Raw genomic sequence first — 19,250 nt, 5'->3', positions numbered from 1 at the left:
TCAATTCCAGATGTATATAGATTATATTTACTACTGTGATAACAAGGCAAATACAGCTCATTGATCACATTAAGTATAAATGACATTAAATATTGAACACAAAATATCAAAGTATCAAAATTTGCTCTTGCAACGTCATGTTTGGTGGAGGGATGTAATCACTTTTTTAAGTGGGTAGGGGAGTTCACTAATTTTGATGAAAGGCAATGAAGAAGTTGCTGGCCTATAGCATAATAACTAAAAGCTCACCTAGAGGTTATGTGAACGGAGCACACATGCCTCTGCTATATTTCAAATTATTATAACTGTAAAAGTTTATATTGTTTCTAAGTCCATTTTTTGTTCACAACTTGTAATGCATGTCATATTGTATTGGCTGGAACAGAATATTAACCCTTTCATCACAATGGTTCGGCCTAAAACCAATTGTTATGAATGACGATTGAGGACCTATCATCGGGTAATAGGGGTGAACAGCATAAAACAAGGGAGCGAACAATAGTAACTTTTCAAATATGGCTGCCTAGCTGTCTGACCTAAGCTTCCACATAAACAGTTCTTATGTAAAATAGTGAACCAACTTACTTTATGTGACATACGCTTCAGCTGTGATATTTTGTCTTTATTTTAGTCCAGCAACACAAAACCGTCTGAATATCCCAGCTTCTTTCTATGTGATCATTGTTTGCTTAACCTGTGAATTGCTTAACCTGTGAATGGAATAAATATTGTATAAAAGAATTGAGCGATGACATGGCAAATTCCTGATCTACAACTGAGGATTATCTTGACATTTACAATGGGTAACAGAAATAAATTCCACATCTATGCTCGTAAAATCTATGGATATGAAACAACACCAATCATATCTAACCACACAATTAACGCACAGGTTCCGTACTTTCCCATCATGTATTGATCGTCATCATGGCATATGTCAGCTACACACTAACAGCTAAGTCCTGACAGCCAGACAGGCTTTAAGTGAGACGCCATATCTCATAATGTCAGCGATTCAGGTTTTGTTGACCCTTTGCATGCACATATTGTACAGGACCCATCAATCATCGGTCAATAAATTCACAAGGAGCGTGTCAAAACAAGAATCAGACAATAACTTAGATGCATCTCAGTTACTGTATGGTACATATTTGCCATTTATCTTGATTTGATAAATACATTTATTTCAATCCAGAGAGTAAAAATTTGCTGATTGTATTGCACTGACCACATTTTAATTTACAACTTTATCATAAGCAATGCTATCATTCCTATACATAGCACCATTATGGGTGGAAGTGCTTGTCATAATTATGATATGCTGGTTATTTTGGTTTTATAAGCTGCACGATTTATTGTGTTCTACTCATGTACATATGTAATTTGCATGTACACAGCCAATGTCATCTGGTCCAGATACTGGCATTACCTGTTGTTGAGGTGGTTCTTCATTGCGTCTTTATCATAACAGGTACACTGAAATTCTGGTGAATGTTATGAAAACAAGTTTTCTATAACTGAAGCAGGGGTGCCTATAGCTGTCTGCGAGCCCTCCCATATTGCATATATATAGCCTTGTTATTTTCACTGTATTTGCGCTATCAACGTACTGGTATGATTATATACTGTATTATATCGCATGTATAGGCATGAGGAACTGTCACAGCTAGTCTATGTAGAGAGGGGTTTTTCTTTGGGGGGGGGGGCGGGTAGAAATCAAGAGATAAAGGAGTCTAGAGAATAAAATATTGACTCAGAGCTGTCCCTGATAAAACATAAATTTCTTGTTTACACCAGAAATCTATCATTGATATACTGTAATGCATGAGCATTATACATTTGACAATAAATGACTAAAATTTTTCTCAGCTGGTCCCACATTCTCCACAGCAATGAAAGTCCAATTTATAAATTTTGTCTCATCCCGCAAAAAGAGCTAGCACTCCCTGTCTGTATACCTCTTTTGTAATATTCTTACTTCAATTTTCTTGCCTTTTAAATTTATGCTTATAAAACTTATTCATGATGTAATTCTCAGGCATATTGCCAGGGGTCAAAGGTCAAACCATCAGTGGAGGAAATCAATGCACATACAAATGAATAAATCTATAAAAGTGCCAATTCCCTCAGTTCAGAACAAACAAGATCATAAAGATATACATTATTATATAAAGCATACACAGCAGAAGACTACAAAAAAAGAATCATGCAACATTTTGGTCAAATTACCAACAAGATAACATTCCTATGTGTATAAGGGAAAGTTGTTCATGGCACGAGATTAATTAATATTCAATAAAAATTAACATAAAGACAGCATAGAGTAATTAAAAAAGTTGACATGAAGGAAGGGTACTGGGTATGAGGCTAGACAATAAGTCCAACAATTATACAAAGTCCTTCAAAATGACTGATTTTTTGCTTGTCATGTGTGTGCACTTTGCTGGTGACATCAGACAGTATTGTGAGTCAGCAAATTCTGTTAGGTAAGGTTGACATCACGTTTTTGGTGCTTATGGATAGTCACATTGGCATATAAACACGTGGCAGGCTGATGTTGTAACATCCCTCCCTCCCTGCATGCAGACTTGGTGATTATGAATCCGATGGACAAATACTGTACAATCACTCATTCATTCAACACCTCTACTATATTCTAGGAATGGTTCACTTTTTTAGAGGGGGGAGGGACAGAAACACTGATAAGTCCTGAACACAAAGAGTGATATTTTGTTGATTGATTGAATGAAATGCAGAGCAGGGAAAGGATATGTTCCAATGACAACACAAGATACCTGATAATAGTTTACAAAAGTAACAAGTTGTACATACACTGTTGCTAATCATACCAGACAGCAAACTGAATATTTTTACATGGACTAAAGTGAGTATTATTACATGGACTAAAGTGAATATTATTACATGGACTACAGTGAATATTATTACATGGACTACAGTGAATATTGTTACATGCACTTAAGTATTATATGGACTAAAGTGAATATTATTACATGGACTAAAGTGAGTATTATTAAATGGACTAAAGTCAATATTATTAAATGGACTAAAGTAAATATTATTACATGGACTAAAGTGAATATTATTACATGGACTACAGTGAATATTGTTACATACACTTGAGTATTATTTGGACTAAAGTGAATATTATTACATGGACTAAAGTGAATATTATTAAATGGACTAAAGTGAGTATTATTATACCGGTACGGACTGAAATGAGTATTATTACATGGACTAACTTGAAGAGAGTATTATCACATAGACTTAAAAGTGAATATTATTACATGGACTAAAGTGAATATTATTACACGGACTAAAGTGAACATTATTACATGGACTAAAGTGAGTATTATAACACCGGTATGGTCTGAAATGAGTATTATTACATGGACTAAAGAGATTATTATCACATGGACTTAAAAGTGAATATTATTACATGGACTAAAGTGCTGACGTTTCTTAATTAAGGTAGATTTCTTCACAATCGAATAATCTCTTATAATCCATCAATTATTATTTCAGTAAAGGTGCCATGCAAAAGTTTTGAAGCTTTATCAGAAAAAACTTGTTTCAATCTCAGTTTTCAATACATCAGAAACTTTCAGTCCAAATGCCACTTTGTAAAAAAATTTTGTTACAGAATGTTAATGAAATTTACAATTATTTATTTGTACCTCACAGTTCTCAATGACAATAGTTTCGCCAATCTGTAATCTATTTTCAGGTTTTCATATGGTGACGGTGCATTTTCAGGGGCTAAAACCTGTAGTGAGAGCTGGAAGGTAGAGCAATACATGCACAGTGATTGTATTATGTATTAAACCTCCTCACCCACCAAATGCCAGTAGATGGGTCCATTATCAACATTCATAACAATGCATTTGGGCAAAACCATGATGGTGAAGGGGTTTAAAGTCTCCTTTTTTCACAATTCTACTGATCACTTTTTGCAAGTGAGGGGGAGTTTGATATACAGTTGCATATATTTCTTCTGCTATATATATTTTAGCAATAAAGGGCATCCAGTGACGGTATGCCACTAGATTTTGACCAGTTCAAGACAAATACCCATGAGCAATAGCGAGTGCAAAGCAAGTGGTATATCGTCACTGGGTGTGATTATTACAATTTTTACACCATAACAGTACATTGAAATTCTGGCATAGAACGTGAAAAAAAGGATTTTCGCTCAAGACAAGATCTCACGTATGTGCCAGCCATGGTATATCATGAATATACCATGGTTTTTTTCACGTCTTGACCAATCAGATTGCTGTATTGGATTTGCTGCATCATACTGCTTTAAAATAAAATGGTACCGTATGCAGAGCACAGAAATCACAAAAAAAAAAAACCAACAAAAGGGATTAATAATCACCCTCAAGAGTATATATCATACAAATCTCATTTCAACAACCATGGAGGTTATTGACATTTTACAGCATAAAAAGGACACTGCCCTGATATACAACCAGATGAAATTTGCATAATATGTAACATGTCAGCTTGACCTAGAAAACTCTTGACAGCCATACCAAGCTACATGTTACTCTTTGATATGCACAGCTCTGCAAGGAATGCGTCACAACTTTCAACATTTACAAAGAGAGATTATTTGCAAGCCAAAGGTTGATCTAAATAATCTTTTTCTGGGTCAGACACATAGAAACTGTTCCAGTAGATCCTTGCCGCAGCACTTACATTTTTCAAAGCCTTAGCATGACAGAATTGTGAAAACCATTTTAAGCTGAAATGTAACTGGGACAAAAAAAAAGAGGTGAAAATTCTGTTAACTGACCCTAAAATCCTTGTATTTTAACATGGTGTTGTGAAGTTGATATATTTAGATATCAGATTTGAGTAGGAAGAATCACCAAATTGGTTAATGGTGCCATGTTGCTATCTGAAAACCTTAAATACCACATGTGTATACCATATATATATATATATATATATATATATATATATATATATATATATATATATATATATATATATATATATATATATATATATATATATATATATATGTTTTATTCAACCCTTTGAATGACAAAGTCAACTTTTGTTGCCTTTATAGAATGTAAAATAGCCAGCAACTTTTTTCAGATCTGGACAAGTTTTTTTCAGATTTTCCCAAAATTTTGGTCAAAAATTGTAGTCATTGAATGTTACACCCGTTTGGTCCAAAATAATAAAAAATTACAGAAAAATTCATAAATACTGGTAAAATATCACACTGAGATTTTGGTGGGAAAAATTACAGCGCTAAAAAACCTATATTGTACTCTGTGATCAAGATGCCAATTCAGAATTGGGATACTATTTCAACAAAGGCTTACTTTACTTTACTTTTACATCCTCTCTGGAATTTCCCAATACATCAGCTGACTCAGCCTTCAGCCATATGGTGTAAATTAAATGACGTAATGTACAATGTACATGTATTTATGTAAACTTAAAACAGGTTTGGCTAGCAAAAGTTTTGTCAACATGCCGACAGTAAAGTGGATTTATTTTTACTCTTATAACATTAATTGCGCATGGAAAATATTCATCAACAGAGTTTTCAATATGGTTTAGCTATTAAGGATTTCTTAGGATATGAACAGTGTTGCACTGTGACTCTTCTCGTTATTTTCTCTGCTGACATCACAACTTACAGTGGTATACTCTGACAGGAAGACAAACTGACGCCCATTACAACCCTTGACCTCTCATTATTTTCAGTCACATGAAAATGACACACACAAAGTGAAGTTTTGTACGTGTCTCAGGTAATTTTGTCAGAGTTTGCAGTATTATTCAACAGTTTAAAGCGAGAGATTTTAGCATAAGCTTGTACAAGAGGCCATATATCAATAAATGTTGTGATGTATCACTAATTAAGCTGTGGGCTAAACTGGTAGATATACAAAAATTTGGCAGTCAAGTATGTACTTGACAATGCTTGTCAACTGCAAGGTACATATGAGTAATTTGCTGCATACAGTGTGCTAGCTCAGGCATTAGCAGGATGACAAACTTAGTGGTTGTACGCACATGAACATTGTGTACTCATCCAGTGATAATGTACAAACCAATACTATTAGTCTACACTAACAGAAGCAACTATTACTGTTCACGTCATTGACGTCAATATTTTCTCTGTATTAAAAGTAATTATATCCAAAATATAAAGAACGCTGCACACAATCCTATGACTCTCTCATTGTACAAGTTTCTGAAGGGCTTCAATATTTTCAAAGTCAAGGTTAAGTCATTGGAATCATTGACAATTGAACTGCAGTAGTAGCTGTGTTATTGTATGTTGCACATCAATATTTTTATGATAACGACGGTATGAGCTACAAGAAAGAAAATGGATCTTCCAAATCTTTGGTAATTAACACATGTCAATCAACGGTTGATATGTGATCAGTTTTTTTACAGTAATTGTATAGACTTAAAGTTTCTAGGTTAACATGACAGAATGCTGACATTTTTAGACCATGTTGAATTTATTAGTCTTGTACTGTCAACAGTTTTTTCAACAATTGCCACTCCATGATGACCTGTTACTGAACCGAACTGGCGCAATGTCTCACTTTAAATTCTTTATAAAGCTCACTTCTTTGTTAAAGCTAACTAAAGACTTACCAGTATACGAGTGGTATAATCATTGCACCAAAGTACACAGGGATGTAGACTTGGTTCAAGTCTGTGATTTGTGAATGTTTGAGTGGAGTGAACGCAATGATTTGTATTCTGCTTTCATGTGAAACGCGCGCGTGAGTGGACGCGATGAGTGGAGTGAACGCCATGCAGCGGAGTTTCACCCGGAATCACAGACTTGGCTTTCTTGCACGATCTGCGTTGCTATAAATTATTCATGAGATGACGTTTTCTTTACTCATATATTATTCATAAGATGACATCACTAAATTTTACACATTGGGAGGAGTAACCAATTGACCCAAACGAGACGTGCATAAAACTCACATGGTATTGTTGACAAAATGTCGAGTCCGATCACTCCCACAAAAGTCATGATCAGCACGACCTCTGTTGTATCACCGAAAACGAGTGAAAATATCTGTGTTGTTTGTGGGGCCCATGTTGCAAAATGCGAAAACTGTCGCCGGTTTTTCAAGGATGGAAAAAGACACCGTCCTTACAGTTGTAGCCTGTTTCTCTACGTGCCCAAAGCGATGGAAATCAAAACAATGTGGGGCGACTTCGTATGTCAGTGATTTTCCGCTGCCGGTTGGTGCGCAGACGAGCACATCTTTTCCTCAATGTAACTCTCAACAAGCTTTCTTTGGTAATCTCGCATGATTAGCGATGGTCGACCGATCAGTTGTAAAACGCAGTTGATGTACGAACTTGATGCCATTATTCGCCCAGATATAAACGTACTCGACGTCTAGCTTTGCACTGAGATGACAACAAACTTTTGAATGCATGCAGAGCATGCGTTCTTCTTATTGGCCAGAATAACGGCGGGGCTGTCAATCATTTTGTATTTGCTCTACGTCACTGTGTACACAGTCCGTCTCACCGCCTGTACTTGCAAGAAGTCCAAGTCGGTGAATCCGGCAGAAACTAACTCACTACTGCGCAGACTCAAACTCGACGCATTCAATAGCTGGGAAAACCTGGCGTGAGCTGCCAAATTCCGGATAGGTTTGTACGAAATAGGAGAGACACAAGAGAAACTGTTATAAATGATTTTATTTTTTTTTAATTCACCGACTTGAACCAAGTCTAACAGGGATGTAGAAAATTTTGCTTACAGGTTGCAAAATAAAAGTACAGGCGGTTACAAGTAGTGTATGTGTACATAAAGTTGTGCAAAATGTCCTGATTTTTTTACTAAAACTAAATTTTCACGGCTAGCAAATTTTAGCTGACAAGCGGTTGTTTTGCTGGCTGCCAGCTGTTTTCTACATCCGTGGTACATGTTTAAAAGTTTTAGTGAGGAGAATAAAAAGTCACTTTTGACACAGGACAACAGTCACAAGTATGATACTTGTCAGTTTCATTTTTTTAAAGCCAAATTAGCCCCCCCAAAAAACAACAAAGAGACAGGGAGGGGTTGGGCTGAAATCCAGGGGCAAGGGCACATCCAGATGTCTTAACCCTTTCACCACCATGGTTTGGTCCAAACCCATTGTTATCAATGGTAAGTGTGGACCTCTATACAGGGAATCGGGGGTGAAAAGGTTAAAGCAGCCTTTCCTGTGAAGCGAGTCACAGATTTGAATGACATCATGGGAGGACAGTGTGTCACCCAGGACATGCCTATAAGCCCTGGAGGGGGTCCTAAATTACAAAATAGCCAAGCAATTGGGTGCAAATTGTCCACAAAATTGTATTTAACTTAGACTCCTAATAATTCACTGCAATTCGTTCCTAAATGTTGAAAAATTTATATGCACACACTAATATTGTGTTTTTGCTAGCTATAGCAGTTACAGTGCTGGCAAAACCGTCTAGACCACATACTCATGCATGTAAAACCTCCAGCTACAGCATGGCAGTGAAGCTTAATATAGTAACGATCAACCACATTTTGTTTATTTTAATCATGGCTGCCTGCTGGAAGGAGAATTGTTTCAAGGATGTTGACATTGCTCTTTCAAATGTTTGTCTCATGAAAGAGATGAATTAATCATAAACATGACATCATTTCAGTAGTGATATTTTCACTGACATCTTTATAAACTTCTACATAAACAATTTAACTTGAACTTAGCTACAGAATACCTAGTAAAGGATATTTACTTTGCACCAAATTGGTGAGCATGATTGTAGATGATTTGCAATCATCAACTTATGCAGAACATACATGTACGTACACTTGACGTAAGTTTGCGGTCACACAAACATGTACACATGCACCCTCTGGTGCAAGATGCAAGACATGTGGATACGGGCTGAAGTAGGGTGAACGACACTGCCAGCTATCTGTATGGGTATCAGAAAAACATCACTTAAATTGACATAGCTCTGTAGATAAGAAAACACTGCAGATCGTAAAATGTTATCCTCCTGAATGCATTTTCAACAATACGTCTATCTGAGTAGGCTCATTATTCCCTCAACTACCACAAACCACCACGGGATTCCGCATCTATATTTTTACTTTTCTGTTTATTTAACTCCCCCAATTGTACAGGTACCGTTAGACACCAACATCAAATTATCACTTTCATATGGTCATGCACACCGGTCATCTAACCTTGTCAATATTTGAAGTGCAATTAAGCCTGAATGGAGGAAAAAGAGCACGACATGTACTGAAGTTAACACCTGGTACATTGCGTCTTCAAAAGCATGACGCCTGCTTGTATTTCATTCACATATTGCACTGCAATGTGTGGACTACATGATTGCTAGTCAACCACGACAGAGTTACGGTAACTCCATATGCACTTGAAATTGAGAGAGTTAAACTTTTTTTCAAACTTCAAGGGTTGCCTCAGTAAAACTTTCAACCATTCTTTTTCAAAACCAATAATAAAAGTTTAGGGGTAACCATCCAAATTTGTATACTTTAGAAACAAATTACCGACGCGATTTACCAAGATTTGAAATTCAAAATGGCTGCAATCCTTGTGAAAAAATAAGATTTTGAATAATCTATTTACTTCAAGAGTCCTCAGTGGTAGATCAGACAAACGTTGTTAAAATCTGAGTCCAAATATCTGTGCCCTAACGCACGCTTTAAATATTTTCTTGCATAATTCGGCACTCCTCAATTTTGGCAGTTCTTATGAGATACCTGAATCATGGTACGTTACAAAAACCTGACGTAGACACTTGTCTAAAAAGTGACCCTGACCTACTCAAGTACAATAGAAATTGCTTGTCCAAAAGCAGAGTGCGGCACAATGACTTGCTCTGACCTTGTCTTTCTGTGGTATGTCCATGCTCTGACACACCTTGATTTCTATACTGACTTTGAATGACTTGACCTGTGCTGGGGGACAACACAGACTTTCTTTGTATAAAAGGATGGATTGTGTACTCTTCAGACTCTTGCAAAATGTTTTTTAACATCTAGCTGTGCAGATGAAAACCTAGCAGTGTTATCTGCTGTTTTTTTCGTTTTATGTTTTACCAACTTCAGTATATTTAGAATTTGGAATGACCTTGGAATGACCCAATTGTAGGACTGTAGACTGTTGACAGTGGCCATGCGAAGGTCAAAATACGTAGTCAAGATCCTAGACAAACAGTGTCAAGGACAAAATTGTCACCTTGGGCGAGTTAGAATCACTGTCATATACTCTATTTCTTATATGGCTTGTTGTTTCAGTGTTTCTATAAATACTAACTTTATCAATGATAAATAGAATCAATATTTCTACATTTCTTTGATAGTGAAGAAGGCAAAGCATCTAGCCTTCTTGTCATGGTGAGCATTCAGCCACTGAACAAAGAATTTAGTTAAAGTTCTGAATCCTGATTGCTGAAAATCACCTTTCACTGAAGTGAAATATTTATCAGGTTGAACAAACAGTTCCTTCATTCATAGGTAAGCACCGATAGTGTTTGACTTATATTCGTCTGGTGCTGTGTATTACATGTTAAAAGTTACGTGCTTCAGGCCACAAATCTTACACCAAGTCTTTGAAAAACACTTCAACTCCACAAGGTTTTAAGCGAACACTGTAAACTTAGGTGACCTATTTTGTAAGTAGGTCGGCGACCTTTCACCATATATTTGAGTGTGGGGGATTCTGTGTCACTTTTCTCTTTTGTCACTGACAACGGCTAACACTACATTGCGCCTTGCCCTTCAGGGGTGGATTTTCAGACTCAGAATTTTACAAGCTCCTGTCATCGTACAGCTTCTGAATATTCGTTTTGAAACATGCTGGCAAAACTTGACTTTCAAAAATCTTTCTTTCAAAATAAAAAATTCATTTATGGCATGTGTAATGAAAATTTTGCATTTCAAATAATTGTAACTTTGATTTGATTTGCTGCTCTGCTCCAACAACTTCAAAGGTGATAACCTGATCTTTTAAGTTGACTGGGAAAGTTTTACTGAAGTTTCCTGAAATTACCATACTTTAAATTACTTATAATTAAATGAAGAAGCCTATGTGAAGTTCTTCTCATTCTGTAAATCAAGCTAATAATAGCAACAGTGAATAATCATCCAAATACTGATTGGATTATAGTTACTATAGAAATAACGGGCAACACGCTGACCATTAACGTTTATTTATGGGCAAGGGCGAGAGGAAAGCCAAAAATTAATGGGCAAGGCTTGTCGAGCCCGTTAATTTGGCTTTTCTCGAGCCCGCGCCCATAAATAAACGTTAATGGTCAGAGCAGAGTCTGTTATTTCCATTATATTATCAACGAACCGGACAAAACTGTCAAAATTTGCGAAAATTTTCGAAGAGAACGACAACAGCTGGGCCCCAGAACTGAGCAATACGTGACTCACTGTCATGCGCACTGTAAAATATTGGCAAATCTGGAGATATTTTCAGAAAAAACTATCTCAACTTGGCCCACAAGTGCTCCATTTTATTTTGTGATTGCTTATGATTTGCGTTTGAGCTGTAAAGTTACAATACTGTGAGTTGTTAATCTTATTATAAATATTCAAGGGCATGTAACAGACAATTATTGTGTATTTGTGGTCAGTCACATGGTTCAGATCGACCAATCAAAATGCGACAGGCAGGGCATGGTAATATGATAAATCTTGACCTTTCCTCTTTTTTTTTTTAATTTAAAAATTACCATTTGATACAATTTCCATATCTCATTTTGTTGAATGTCAGTTACATGTAGGTCACTCGTTGTCTCTCCAGGGCCTATCATTCGATCAGTAGTCAGTTACTTACCCCCATAATAACTCTTGCATTTCTCTTTCACTTCATTCCTAAAAACTTAGTTTTCTGAAAGCTGGACATCTCTCCTGATCTTATCAAAGCGTGAAACTTCCAATTTTCCTTCTATAAGTGGTGGGCATGTTTGTACATGTGTACTTTCTGGCTACCCTACCATAATTCAATTAGCATTTGTAGTTTGGCAAAAGTGCTCGTTGGCATACTGCATCTGTCTTGTCACAACAGCCAGTCTGGATACTGTTGGACACCAGTGTGCCCTAGCGTCTCTCTGGAAACTGCGCTTCGCTTTGGGGAAATGTGGAAAATTCTTTGCATCAGCCCTATTTCTTTGCATGTAAATAAAAAAATCTGCTTGCATCACATGCAATTTGTTGGCGTCATGGGGCGTCGCATGGCTTAGAGGGCACACTGTTAGAGACACACTCATTCTACAATGCTGGAAGGTCACAATTCTGGTCCCAAGGAATATTCTGTTCTATTTTAATCAGTTGCTGGAAACCTTTTGTGGCTGTTTGGTGAGACATGACGGTGTCATACCAGTGCAAAACACTTTTTGAGTCGCCTCACCTTTCACCATATTTTCTGTAATGTATGCGCTTTGTGTGATTTGCATGTGTCACTATTTTGAGTGCACAGTTGTGAATTGCTATAAATTTGTGAAGTCTTTGCAACTGAGGTAGCGCACTACACTTTATAACACTGATGGATGCAATTTTTGTTTGAGAGTGTTCTTAAAAAACAAGAAAAATGTTTTCATTTTGAGAAATTACTGATAACTGAACACCATGGTACAAAATACCATTGCAGAATGTTGAACAACAACTTCCATTGTATTTTTAAAAATAGGAAAATGGGGCAAGGTGCAACTACAGTTTGTGGCCGTCCCACTGTTGCTTCCTTTGAATACCTTTTTTTCTAAATTAACCATCATGGTTTGGTCCAACCCCGTTGTTTTCTATGATGCGAATGGACCCGTATACAGGAAATTGGGAGGGGGGTGGGGGGTGTTTCTTACTAAATAATGACAGCATGTACATCAGACACTACTGCAAGAAAATTGGACAAATTTGTTCAGTGTTGCATGCATGGATGTTGCTTGGGCTTGCGGTGTGAATTCTTAATATGTCTTTTCTGGTGTTCATGGTGACATTGACAGTTGAAGTAAGTTACTTTCATTGTTCTTGCACCCATAATTTACAAATTTGTAGACGTATATTTATTGTTGCATATCAATTACAGAACAAAAGCATCATTTGTGAATTATCACAAGTCTTCTACTTTATCAATGACTTTCAATTTGGTAAACTCCTATTCATACTGGTATTTTTGTCAACAAAAGTTATTGAGAACCATGATATTCACTCAGGGAAAAATGACTTTTGAAAACTGAAAACCTCTTTCTTAAATTCATCATTCCTGAAACACTGTCATTTTTCAATCAGGGTGTTTTAGCTACTGTGCTTGATCACTAGTTCAAGGCACAGTCGCTCTACCTACAGAGGGGCTGTACATATTGCATAACTTCTTGTTTGAGTTGAATATTGACATGGTGAGGTGTTCATTGTACTTTGTTGGTTCTTAGAACATTATCGCCACATTCAATTTGTTTTCCAATAGCTGATAAATAATCTAATCTTTAACACCATGGACGGCCAATAATCCACTGTCTCTGTTTTTCATCAATGGGTGTATTAGCAGCAGACTACAGACATGTAGAGTATCTTGTTTGCTTTAATCTGATAGATGATACCAATTATCCGAGGGAAATGCCCATTCTCTGTACACAATAACTACCCGAGGTGCCAACTCGTTAAGCCGCAAATTAGACTAGTATGGACAATAGCCAATACTTGACTTCACACCGCAGGGGAACAGGTCAAAGAAGGACAAATGAAGGCGTGATGTGTGATGATCGGCAATTGTCACCATATAGTGACCTTTCACCACATCTTTACCCACGACAAGGAGGTAAGCATACCCCACCACTCTGATCTGAGGTTTCCAAAATATAACATGGAGAAAATAAACTGCCTGGAATAACTCACAGATAAAGTAATGTACAACTTAATTTGAAAGCGAATTTGACTGGGTTCATTGAAATGATTTTCGCCCGAAAACTCTGGAAGAAATCATAAAAAAGCCATTCACACTTCATCATGATTTGAACATATCATAATAAGGTCATCTAAATGAAGAAACAGACTACATGTACATCTACAGCAATATGTGTCTGACTAACAAATTCTGCTACGATTTTTTTTACAGAAATTGCAAAGTTGACTCCCTCTAAAACAGTATGCATAATTTTGTAATGATCAGTCATGCAGTTGCATTTATGTCTGATGAACTTTAGGGAACCTTTGAAGAAAATTTATATACCCTCTGACCACATTCAGTCAATTTGCATGACTATAAATCATAGCGACATTGTTTGTCAGTCATCAAATTTATTTTTGCTAAACTTTGATATACTTTGATCATCCCAGTTTTTATAACCTTTCACCACTTTTTGATAGGAAAGCACTACAAATATAAGTGATATTTTTCATTTTTATGGAATTTGGCAAATTTCTTTTTCGCACCTTGAAATCACCAATTTTCTTGAAGTGTTAAGTTCAAATTTCAGCAATTTAGCTCTAGAGCATGGCATGCACATACAAGCAGGCTTATTTTGGTTAGGTAATGTGCACACAAATTATTGGGGAATAATTATTTCAAGTCTCATTTGTAATGGTGCACTGACAGACACTCAGGTTATACCACAGAGTGACAGTGGTTACACAACTTCCTTCAAAGGTCTGCAATGATGGATAAATTTACACGTTTGACAGTGACACAAACTTGAACAAAAGTTCAGATATGGCCTTGTGTCTGCGAAGCTGTTTTTAAACAAACATTACACCTCAAATTATGACAGGACAGCTAATTCCATTGGCAATCCTGTTCCCATAAGGTAACTTTAAGTTCACAATTCGAGATTAATCTCAGTTTCTCGAGCGAAGGGTATCCACCACGATAACAAACTGTTGAAATCCACAATTGGGTAGGCCAAATTAAGTATAGGATAAAGCCCGAGTACGAGGGCTCTTCTGGTATATAAAGTCCAACCCAACGATAAAATGTCGAGGCCGCAGGCCGAGACATTTTATCGTAGGGTTGGACTGTATATACCAGAAGAGCCCGAGTACAAGGGTTTTATCCGACTTAAAAACTATCGCCCTAACTGATATATTTTCGTTTTCAATGTGTTTACGTCAACCGTCCCCTTTGTCAATGTAACATGTTTAGGATATGAATTAAAACTTTTATTTGTGAAATAACCTTCCAATGTAATGGAACATCCTATAAATGCCTAGGCCACATTATATAAATGCCCTAGGGCACAGCAGATTTTGTGTTGCAGCTGGTTTCCGCTGTGTTACCAAATTTGAATACTAAAACGTACCAGATGTCTACAGAATATGACATGTTCACTTTTGATTGGACAGTACTTTACTACGGCGCTGTCATTCGTTTCTGGAATTTGGTGACCAAGGCTTTATGAGTAAATAAAACACCCTGAATTGAGCACTCTGATTGGTCAATCAACAGTAGATAGTTTTTAAACGCAAATATGGCCCTGGTAGCTATCTCTTTTACCTCCATGGTTTAACAAAATCAATGTTATTGTTAGTTTTCTGAAGCAAACAATGGGTAGCACTATAACAGCCGTGTTTTGAAACTCTCAGAACAGCCATGAGCACAGGACTATGCCACTAGATTTCCGTTTCTTGCTCCCCGAGCTTTCGGCCTTTGGACGGGCGCTTTGCAGAGGTTCACTTTCGGTGACGCTGTTGTGAAGCTAGGGGTGCAGGCCAGCCCAAGTTCAACTATTGAACGACGGAATAAAAATAAATGAAGGATTTGATGGGCAAAAGAGACACATTACATTAATTAAGGATATACATTGGAGGACTGGACCAATTATATGTACAATAATCCCGATATATGGTACGGTATGCTCGATATATCTATCATTCTATGGATATATTTCTATAACACCTGCGCCCAATGTGCATTTTGTGCACACCAGGCCGCGGCATGCAGCATTGGAAACCTCGCTATTGCTTTAGAAAATATAATTTACACTGTTTGTACGTCATCGAGGCTTTGTTGCTTGTCATTGTATTGTCAAATAAACGTTATCATCGACTACATGTGCAAAAACTGGTTTGAAAGAGGGGCGATCGGCTGCACCACACAAGGTTAAGGATATGTGTGAACGAACGCACATTGTCATCCACGGCCATATTGATTTCGCTTTTCGTCTCCGCTGTCTAGGATATGACACGGTAAGCATCAGTAGAGACAGCGAGACGAAAATTATATTGGTGCTACAATATGGAATTAAAAAGAAATATATGCTGGTTTCACTGAGTTGAGTAAACCAGTAAGTGGCCAGATGATGTCTCTAAATAATACGCTCAGCAATCGTGTGTAACTGTGAACACATTGCCGGCTCGCTGCGGGATTTATGTGAAAACGTAAAATGTGCTGGTTGGTGCTATGCTAAATGCTCTGTCAAAAGAAATTGAGTGATGAAGACATACATACCTTATACAATCGACAGTGGTGGGTACATTCAAACGGCCAGACAATCACCTTGGCAGGCTACTATGCAGTGTATGGACACGACGCGCCTGTCTTAGGACGTTTTTTTCGGCGAAGTGAATATATCGACTGAGACTGCGAGCGCTGTGTGTATGTAATATATCGGATATGGACAACGCCCTCACTCACTTTCTCGTGCACTATGTGTGTCCCATGTGCCTCATGTGTGCGCATGTGTACGCGTTTTCTGCCATGGGGGAAATGGCCATCTCGTAGCTAGATTTTTAAAAGTACGAACTCTACCTCGCCGATTTCGCAGCGGCATTCGGTTTGTGGCATTTATTATGGAATATAAATAATTATAACAAAAATTGCCGTCTACTATTGTGCGTCGACTGAGTTACACGTAATATTACGCCGACGTCTGCAGCGGTTTCATTAAGTTTTGAAGTAGGGGGCTAGAATGGAAAAGTAGGCGGCTTCTGCCATGACCACAAAGCGGTGGTCGTCGGGGGAGGGTCCGGGAGGGGGTGTTCCCCTCCCGGCCAAAGGCCGGAAACCCTGAAAAATGAGCTAAAATAAAATTTACTTTTTACAGCTTACAGTCACTTGAATTTCTAGTATTTTCAGGAGAATTGTCAGCAGTGTTCCAGGGCAATTTGTGTTCATATCATAAAAGCCATTTTCCTGGGAGATTAGGCCTAAATATGATAATTCATAATTAAAAATGACAAAATGTGGTAATGTTGACGATAATTTGAACAAAGAAAACTGAAGTCTTTAGAGCTTCTATGCTTTTAGGAGGTAAACTATAATAATTCACTATTATTAATGATATAAATTTGATATGTACAGTGTTACATCTAGACAGGGAGATAGGGGATTCCCCCTCTGTTGAAATGTTGGCACCCCAAATTAATTTGTCAAGGGGACCACTCCCCCCTTCCATGAAATGGTGCCAGTCACACCTTAGAGGTACAAGTAGAACACATGAACTGGTGAAATGCCCCCGAAATTTTCTGGTAAAGGGGAAAAATCCCCCTTGTTGATGCCATCCTGGATGAAACACTTATATTTTAAGCACAGTAAATTAGAAACTTTTCATTAATGCATAATGTTATGCTTCAAATTAAGAGCCCTGATGTTTGGTATGGAAATCTGTAGATGAAGAACTTTTATACCTCTGGGGAGGTAAAAAGGATAATTTATATAACGAATAATGATAAAAAATTACAATCATTACCATATTGCTCAAATAGAATCAAAGATCCTCAAGGTTATTTGACTATATGGGTATGCAAAGTAAGAACCTTGATGTAGGATATGAAAATTTGTACGTTCAGAAGCGCACATTTGGATTTAAACTGATGATCCCTTTTGAAGTGAATTTAGAGGTCTGATCGTATTGTAACCATGCACTCTGGGCGACGTTCTTATTGGCGTCGATAGACCGAATTCGCGAAGAGCAGTACATATCATATACGTCCAAATGGTTATATACCTTCACAATTACGCCTACCGCAGTGCAACGCACATCGGCTTACTAAAATTCCAACTGTAATCGGAAAGTTTTTCGTGAGAAAAAAATCAGGTCATAGCCTTCGAAAACAGTTTAAATCCAGGTAAATTATCCTTCTCTCGTTTCTTGGTCCACTTCAAAACCGAGGATCGTACAGCGCAGCTTTACCTTGCGATCGCTTCCGTCTTCATTTGTTCATCGACCATTCTGAGTTGAGCTAACGACGGCCGACAGGTGTAGTATGCACGTTTTCATTAGCATATATAAAGGTCACCAAATAGGAATCAGCAATTCAGGTAGCCAATAGAATCGTCAATTGCAATTCCGATTTTTATTGAGGCAGTATACGCAAGACCGTGCTGCATCGTAGTACAAGGCGATCGTAGTAGTCGCTCGTCTTCTAAATTTTGTTTCACATAAAAGCCGTTGAAAAGTTTGATTACACAGCTTATGAAACTTGTCCGTATCATTTCAGAAGGTAAAAAATATTTTAGCTATGAAAGAGTTCAAATTTCCAAAAAAAGTAGCCGGCGAAATCGTGAGAGTAACCGGTCAATTTCGCCGGCTGCCGGCTCTTAATGAAACCCCTGCCGCCGTCTGATGTGCGAATTTTTGGATTAAGTTGAGCGTTCCGATGATTTTGCCGCATTTTTTCTCAGAAACATGCAAAATTAGTGTAATTTTAAAGAAAAAAATGATTTCTTTACTTGACGACTACGACTACACTTATACCTCATTCTACCCTCGAATTAAATCGGCCGATTTTTTAAATACAGTTAAGGTTATTTATGAGGTTTAAAGGAATTTTCTCAAGAGCTCAGATAAAAAAGTTGAATGAGACGTCCACATTTCGTTCATGTCGCGAAATCATAGCAAATACTTCTTGTACTGGTGCAAACTCTACGAAATTTCTTACATCGAAGATGTTTGCTGATTTAAAATGATACTTTAAGTTTACGAGGTTGCTTGTCTAAATTCGCGGAAACGCCCAGAAATTCTAAAAAAACACTACACGTAATTATGACTACGTGTAGAAGTGTCGTTTGACGTTCCCGAACGTCTGTGCTACATTTACTGGACGTCTGACTATCATGTGTGACAAAAGACGCTACGCGTACTGATGGAATGTAATTGCCCGTAAACCTCTCTGACGTAGACACGTCACTGCACGGGGACCTATGATTTTCTACACTCGAACTCCTTTATATGAGGGCTTGGGGTTCGAAACCTTTATCGTAAGGTGTTTACATGTATTTTGAAGG

The 19,250-nt window shown here is 37.4% G+C and overlaps 1 protein-coding gene across 2 annotated transcripts in view; it reads right to left on the bottom strand.

Moving 5' to 3' along the window:
- LOC139119110 (ATP-binding cassette sub-family C member 5-like) overlaps nucleotides 1-16,646 on the bottom strand; it is a 46,153-nt gene extending 29,507 nt beyond the window's left edge. The window contains exons 1-2 of one of the 2 annotated variants that reach the window (XM_070682749.1): nucleotides 16,473-16,646; nucleotides 586-694 (exon numbers count right to left, since the gene is read on the bottom strand). The gene's annotated coding sequence lies outside the window, so the exon portion shown is untranslated. Of the gene's footprint in view, nucleotides 1-585; nucleotides 711-16,472 lie in introns of both variants that reach the window. The other variant, XM_070682751.1, reaches the window with a different exon arrangement.
- Nucleotides 16,647-19,250: the final 2,604 nt, after the last annotated feature.

The sequence above is a fragment of the Ptychodera flava genome, chromosome 19 (assembly GCF_041260155.1).
Source record: "Ptychodera flava strain L36383 chromosome 19, AS_Pfla_20210202, whole genome shotgun sequence".
Taxonomy (NCBI): domain Eukaryota; kingdom Metazoa; phylum Hemichordata; class Enteropneusta; family Ptychoderidae; genus Ptychodera; species Ptychodera flava.
The sequence above is the reverse complement of the archived record's forward strand: the minus strand, read 5'-3'. Positions and strand labels throughout refer to the sequence as shown.